General features: G+C 39.1%; 1 pseudogene; it reads right to left on the bottom strand.

The window, feature by feature from the left end:
- Positions 1-600: 600 nt before the first annotated feature.
- Positions 601-1,020, bottom strand: LOC114631187 (annotated as a pseudogene).
- Positions 1,021-6,919: the final 5,899 nt, after the last annotated feature.

Below are 6,919 nucleotides of genomic sequence, written 5' to 3'. Positions count from 1 at the left end.
ACCAAACCCAGGACCTCAAGCACACTATGCAAGGACTCTACCAAGCTATGACTCTAACCCTCAGTGAGTTTTAAATTAAGGCTAAATGCTTTTTTGTACATTGCCTCCTACCTATGAGCTAACTCTGCTATTTCAGGCCTGCAACACTATTCTCACTTCCTACACAAAAGTTCCTGAGCCCAGCGGTGGCGGTGCTCCAGTGACACAGTTGGTTACTGCACAGTCCTTTGGTGGCCATCAGCAGTGTGGTACAGTATAGAGTATTCAGATAGAAATAAGGACACGGAGGATCTGCCTTGCCTCAGGACAAAAATGGGTGAGGGGGGTATGGCAAAAACAAGAATTATGTTTACAGGTACTCTGCTAAAAAAAAATCAAATTATAAAATTTATCAGCTATCATTATAAAAGGCATTTCAAACAAAGTTTGGCTTTGACAATTCTGATGAAATTTCTGAGAGTCCATCATGTATGAAATCAAAAATATGTGCGTGTATTTCTACAGCAGTCTTGGAAGAACGAAGACTTCTTTGAAGCCCTTGTACCCCATCCCCTTCCATTTCAGCTGCCTCTATGCTGCAAATACCAGGAATCTCAAGAGCTACCAATATTCAGTCACTTTCACCCTGGCCTCCTTTCTAAGTCTGTCCCCAGGGTGGAAATGTGGAGATCTGCCTTGATGCTTTTTCATTAGTTCACTTCTGCTTGTAAACTGTGGCAGGTCTTCCACTTCGATCCCATCAGCCGTTTCCATCACCTTGTCCAGAAGGTCTTTATTGTAACTGCAACCCAGGAAGAGATGGTAGGCCCTGACCATGAATAAGGACAGCAGCTGGTCTAGGAGGCTGCCGCCATTGGGTGGGTCTCAGTAGTCAGGCAGGTGGCGTAGGATGAACTCCATGCACAATTTCCATTGTTTCTCACTCTCTGAGTAGGAACAAAACTGCTTGGTGAAGTCAGCAGCCTGCAACACACTGGAAACTAGCTTCTCTACCACAGAGGTGGCATTACCACCCACCATGAATCCTGCTACCACCACCAAGCAATTGTTTGCATTCTTAAAAATTGATTTTGCTTCCCAAAATTATGGTTATATTCTAATATTGCAAAAGAAACTTTAAAATATAGTTACATTGACAGTATTCCATTGGCTACAGTTGGCAGTTCAATAGTGAGCTCAAAGTTTTTGATTCACTCATGTTTATAGTTGAGAAGAAGATTGAGCAGGTAGAGTTGAATAAAAGAGTTAAAAATAGCTGTGGCACAGTACAAGCCTGCTTCCACTTTTACATTCTTTTAGTCTTGGTCACCCTGACCAGACCATAGAAAGATGTTTTCTAGACCTTGGGGAGGAAAGATCAGTATCAGGCTCAAAGACATTCACAACAGACAGCTTATGGGCTAAGAGTTATAGATAATGTTTATGCTGGAGAAATTAAAACTGTGCCTGTTTCCCTCCATGACATAGCTGTGCCTGCTAATAAAAGAATTGCTCAAAGGGTAAGAGAGGACAAGATTAGCCTTCAACTTGGTCTTTATCTGATACTCTCACTCAGCTATGAGGGATTGGTTATTCCATTAATAAAAAACAAAGTTCAAACCTAAGACTTTTGAAACTTGTGAGGCATTACAGCCTGACTTGCCTACTCCCGCTGCCTTTCCAGGAAATGCATATAAAATTATTATGGATTTAGAAGATTGTTTTTATATCATTCCTTTACATCCTGGTGAAGGTGGGAAGTTTGCATTCAGTGAGTTTGCCTGTAATTTTTGAGAGCCCATAAAGTGATATCATCGGAAACTTTTGACACAGAGAATGGCTAATAGCCCTTTATTATATTTAAAAAAAAATGTTGCTGCTTCAATAAAAAAAGTCAGGAGTTTGAATCTTTCCATGTATATTGTTCACTGTATGGTATTTTATTAGCTGATCCCTCTGAAGGAGTTTTAATGCAAGCCTTTGCTCTCATACAATGAGTTTTAAATTTTTTGGGGTGTGTTTGTTCCTCCAGAAAACATTCAAAGGCAATATCTTTTCAATATTTGAGACATCAGTTATATTCCTAAACCAATTGTGGCACAAAAAGTTCAAATAAGAAAAGATAGTAGGGGCTGGAGAGATGGCTCAGTGGTTAAGAGCACTGACTGCTCTTCCAGAGGTCCTGAGTTCAATTCCCAGCAACCACATGGTGGCTCACAACCATCTGTAATGTGATCTGATGCCCTCTTCTGGTGTGTCTGAAGACAGCTACAGTGTACTCACAATAAAATAAATAAATCTTTTTAAAAAAAAAAAAAAAAAAGAAAAGAAAAGATAGTATACTTACTTTAAATTATTTTCAAAAGCTTCTAGGAGATGCTTATTAGCTAAGGCCTCACCTTAAGTTCACCACAGGAGAACTTAAGCCTCTATTTGATGTTCTCAAGGTGGATGCAAATCCTAATTTCCCTTGACCATTAACTGATGAAGGAGGAATAGCTTTGCAGAAAGTGAGGAAGCTGTTAGTTATCAATTGATACATTATACAGACTGATCAGTTTTTGGCTGTTTCACAGCAGTCCTTTAGCAAAAGGGGCCATTAATGTGGATTCATACTTTTTTATCTCCAAAGAAAGTTTTGATACCCTGTTCTATATCTATTGCTGTGTTAATACAAGAATTGTATGTCAAGATCACAAAAGTATTTTGAGAAACAACTTAATGAAATATTCCTTATTCCAAACAGCAACTAACTTTGTTATTAAAGAATACTGATATTTGGCCTATTATATGACCAACTTTTTAGACAAATTTGATAATTATTATCCAAAAGACAAGTTGTTACAGTTTTCCTCTATGCATGCTTTTGTATTTCTTGTAAATTTACACATGCAGCCCATAGAAAATGTGTTTACTGTACTTACAAACAGCACATCTAATGGGAAGACAGTATATGTAACTGGATCCCATGTTCATTCTCTTGAGTTTCCTCCTGCGTCACCACAAATAATTGAATTGCATGCTGTAGCCACTGTTTGAAATGCTGAAAAATCAAGCTTTCAAATTTTATACTCATAGCCAGTATATAGCTCATGGTTTATAATTGCTTGAAATTGTTCCTTATTTAGATATTGCTAATTCTCAAATTTTAAAAATACAGCTTAATTTAAGAAACATGTACTTTTCCTTAACTTGATAATACATTTAAGAGCCCATACTGGATTGCCTGGACCCCAGGAAAATGCCACAGCAGATTTGCATACCAGGCAGATTATAGGCCTTACAGAAACAATTGGCCAAAATATCTTATTCTTTACATTGCCAGGGGCCAGCCCTGGCTTGGAGGGGGGGGAGTCTTCTTCTTTCTTCTTGTCAGTTCTTCTTGAGGCAGCAGAGTGGGGAAAGCATTGGAAGGGGGTAGGACTTTGTCTTGCAAGATATTTGGAGTTGCTGTATAATAAATTTTACTTACCGAAGTTACTATACCACTATAGCTGACCTGCTTTCTGTGATCCTCTGAGGCTAGAAACTGCAGCTTCTTCCACTTATCACCTCATCCTAAAAACAGCCAAGGATTAAGTAAACAGCCTTTGTTCTATCTCAGCAGGAACTGCTGGGCTCTAACTATGTCTGCTATTCTGAGGTCACATGAAGAAAAGACACTTAGAGAAGTTATTACAGAATTTACTAAGTGTAAAAAGTTTCTTATGAAAGCTATCTAAGGAGAGAAGTGGAAAGGTCCTAAGTGGAGAAAAGGAAAACTTTTATTTAACCTGAAAAGGGAAAAGTCCTATTCTATATGCTACCCTAAGTGGGGAAAGGCGAAGAGTTCTGTTCTATCTCTCCATTGTATATACCTCTCATCTCATTGTCCTCAGTACTTATACATCTTTCAGAATACATGATCACATGTTACAAAGTTCATCACAACTTCACACCAAAAATCAAATCATAAATTGAAATAGAAGTTTGCAACAGAGAATGTTTACATGCATATCCATTAGGAGTAATTATCTGGCTAAACATCCTTCACCTGTCTGGCTCCACAAGTTCACTGAAGGTTTAAAACCATAACTAAGTTATTAGTGAAGTTTGTGTAGATAACCCCAGGCAATATTTTATCTTCTGTCCTAGCACCTATAGTAAATCATTAGTTCACTTCTAATGACATTTGGCTAATTGTTTTACAACCTCTTGGAATGTGCTCTGAGTAAGAAAAAGTCTGATTACTATCTAAGATCAATTAATTGATGACACTTGGGAGACTGGTAGAGTTCTCATTGCAGTTTTGACTATCAGAGAAGGGCCTAATAGCAGTTCCATTATAAAAGAGCTTAATAATCATTGATATAATTTTAGGAATTCTTATAGGATCATCATTAAGACTTAAGAAGTCATCTATTTGCTTTATAGCATCACCACAAGACAGTACATCTTCATGGAGATCTGCTCCAAAGGGGTGTGCTATTGCTTAGTGGTTGTTACATATGTTTAAAAATGATAGCTTGAGACAATAATTTGGTATTTCTAGAGACTGCGCAAGTCAAATTGCAAAAACTTGTTCTCAGTGTCCTCAATTTTTTCATAATGGTGTTAACACTTGAGGACTTATACCTAATCAATTATGGCAAGTGTGACCCGACCGGCGGGTCCTAGTTATTCGTGGGGGCGAGGAGGACCACAACCTGAAAGAAGAACGGGCGGGAGAGAGAAAGGACTCAAGCAAACAGTTGCTTGTCAAGAGTCGTGTATTTGAACATGAAATGCTTTTTTATAACATGCTTTACAAGGGGAGGGGGGTAAGAGGGGCCAGGTAGTGGGAAAGTACAGAATCTTCTCGGCCTGTGCCTTGAACATGTCATGGTCTATACGGTACACTGCCTTGAATTATGATCCACCTGCTATTCTTTAGAAGATATGGTACACTGCTTGAGTTATGGTTTTCCTGCTATACACTGCTTGCCAAGCAGGAGCTTGTGTTTGCCAGGCTGCAGGGGACATTGTGCAGGTGGGGAAAGGTAGGGGGTGAGGGTAAGGGCGAGGGTCCCGGCTTCTGGCACAAGTGGATGATATTCATTTCTGATTTTGGAAAAATAAAACATGCACATGTGACTTTACACCGTTTCAGGCTTTCTAGTTGCAACTGCTTTAACAGGAGAAACAACTAAAAATGTTGCCTACACTATCTTTGTATGCTTGGTATTCGATATCAGATTAAGATCGATAATGGAACTGGCTATTGAAGTCAGACATTTTGCAGATGTTTTGTTAACAATTTAATATTACCCATATTACTAGGATTCCTTATAATCCTCAAGGCCAAGGTATTGTGAAACAGATATCGTGGAACTTTAAAATAATATCTTCATAGCTCTCTGAGTGTGGAAGGAGCAGCTAATGGTGCTTCTGCCATGGTGGGATTTGAGGTCCCATGTTTAATCTCTGTGCAGGGCAGAAGAACCAGTCTCTGCTGGCTGTAGTGGGATCAAGGAGCAAAACTCTCAGCTCCTTCTCCAGCATGTTGTCTGCCTAGACAATGTCATGCTTTCTGCCTTGATGACAATTGACTGACACTCTGAACCTGTTAGCTAGCCTCAATTAAATGTTGTGTTTTATAAGAGTTGCCTCTTCACAGCAAAGGAAAACTTAACTAAGTAAGATACTTTACATCCTCTCTTCCAAGTCCCACCCTCACAGAGATGCTCAACTCATTCCATCTTTCTTTTCTCTGAAAAGGGAAAGCAACATATGAGTATCCACCTACTGAGGTATATCAAGTTCCAGCAGGAGTAGACATGTCCTCTCACACTGAGATCAAACAAGGCAGCCCAACTAGGGGAAAGGGACCCAAAAGGATAAAACATAGTCAGCCCCAGCTTCACTTGTTAGGGGAACCACATGGAGATCATGCTGTACATCTCCTACAAATGTGTAGGGGGCCGAGGTATAGTCCATGGATGCTCGTTGCATGGTGGTGCAGCCTCTGTAAGCCACCACAGGCACAGGTAAATCTACTTCATAGGTTTTCTTATGTTATCCTTAACCACTCTGGCACCTTCAACCCCCCCCACACACACACACACACACACACATTCTTCCAAAAGACTCCAAGAGCTCTGACTGATGTTTGGGTATGCATACCCAATTTTTTAAATGGAGTGTTTATTTTCTTTTTTTTCAGCTTCTTTAATTTTCTTTGTTTGCTACACTATGTAGCCTTAACTAACCTGAAAATTCCACATAGGTCAGGCTGGCCTCAGACTCATCTAGCTGCCTCTTCAGTTTGACATTAAGGGCATGATCTACTGTGTCCAGGAAACTTTGTGTGCTTGCTGGCTAGCTAGCTTGCTTGCTTGGTTGGTTTGAATTCTCTGTATATATTTGATATGTCCTCCATAAGATGTACAGATGGAAAGAATCTCATACATACTTTGAGCTTCTCTTTACTTTTTGATTGTTTCCTTTGTTGTACAGAAGACTTCAGTCTTATGAACTCCCATTGCCAATTCTTCCCCTTCATTCCTAAGACTACTATTCTGAAATTCCTTGCCAACACCTACACCTTATGGGGTACTGAGTATATTTCTTCTATCATATTCAAAATTTCGTATTTTATATTGATATCTCCAGTCCAGTTTCATTTGATTTTTTGTGTCAGTGATGGTTACTGGTATCATTTCATTCTTCTGAATGTAGGCATCTGGATTCCAAGCACTGTTTAGTTAAGATTATTTCTCATGGACAATGTTAGTTTTGGAATCATTGTTTAATATGGCTGCAGTTACATACATTCATATTTCAATCTTAATTTTGATCTGTTGGTCACCATGTGCATTTTTGTACATGCTGCTTTTAATTCAGTATTTTATTTATTTATATTTCAGATGTTATATCATTTCCCCATTTCCCCATTCCCCCCCATTAAACCCCATCCCATTCC

This window comes from Grammomys surdaster, unplaced genomic scaffold, assembly GCF_004785775.1.
Source record: "Grammomys surdaster isolate TR1022 unplaced genomic scaffold, NIH_TR_1.0 353, whole genome shotgun sequence".
Taxonomy (NCBI): domain Eukaryota; kingdom Metazoa; phylum Chordata; class Mammalia; order Rodentia; family Muridae; genus Grammomys; species Grammomys surdaster.
This window is presented reverse-complemented; position numbering and strand designations above follow the sequence as displayed.